This window comes from Equus quagga, chromosome 6, assembly GCF_021613505.1.
Source record: "Equus quagga isolate Etosha38 chromosome 6, UCLA_HA_Equagga_1.0, whole genome shotgun sequence".
Taxonomy (NCBI): domain Eukaryota; kingdom Metazoa; phylum Chordata; class Mammalia; order Perissodactyla; family Equidae; genus Equus; species Equus quagga.
In genome coordinates, this window is record NC_060272.1 from 27,935,567 (window position 1) to 27,936,623 (window position 1,057).

The 1,057-nt window shown below is 37.0% G+C and overlaps 1 pseudogene; it reads right to left on the reverse strand.

Moving 5' to 3' along the window:
* Positions 1-209: 209 nt before the first annotated feature.
* Positions 210-698, reverse strand: LOC124241188 (60S ribosomal protein L7a-like; annotated as a pseudogene).
* Positions 699-1,057: the final 359 nt, after the last annotated feature.

Sequence of the window (1,057 nt, forward strand, 5' to 3'; positions counted from 1 at the left end):
CATGTCATTATAAATAGGGTTGTTTTCTTAATTTCCCTTTTGGATCATTTGTTGTAGTATGTAGAAATTCAATTGATTTTCTTATGTTGATTTTGTATCCTGCAACTTCATTTATTTATTAACTCTAATAGTGGGGTATTTTTTGTGGAATCTTTAGGATTTTCTACAGTTATGAGGATTGATGTGTCCCAAAGACAGTTAACTTGCTATCAGATAATCATTTGATCCGCCAACAGCTGAGTTCTCTTGTTCTCCACCAAGGTGGTGACAGTATTAACCCCCGCCCGAAGGACAGTTGGCCTCTGAGTGGGGACATTCCCTTTCCTGGCAGTTTTCTTCTCAGCCCAGGCCAACAATCTCTGCTGCTTCTCTTGCTTTCTTTCTGGTCTGTACTTATGGGCCAGCTTAAGCAGGTGGTAGCTGTTTGGGGGTCCAAGGCCTAGTGAACTGCATAATCACAGGAGGCACTTCCGCCTGCCTGTAGAGTATAGCTCTTTGCCACTGCAGACGGACGGAGCGACGCCGTTTGACAAAGTGGGTGAGAGCCCACGCGGGCCTGATGTCTTGTCCAATGCCAAAATTTGGGTGTCTTTTCTCCAACAGGGTATTTACCACCTTCTCGGCCTCCTGCTTCTTCAGATAGCAGGTACCAGGGTCACCTTCTTCCTCTTAACTTTCTTTTCTTTCAGCATCTTGACAGGCTGAAGGAGAAATTTTATATATATATATATATATATACACATATATATGTACTAACACATAGATTGTTTATTTGGAAATTTGAAAAATAATTCTGAATTTTTTGTTTCCTGTTTGTATACTTTAACATCAATATTTTGCTTCATTTTGGTTTTATTGATCTTATGTTTTCTAATGCTTGGAGTTTGATATAGTTTAAAAATTCTGTATATTTGTTTCTTTTCAAACTCTATGTATTAAATTTTCCAAAGGTAACAAATTATAAATTAGTTGTCTGATTCAACATTGCAATCTCCTACATATGCACTGTGTGTATTTTTAATTAATAATGACATTTTAATTTTCTATTTAAATATTA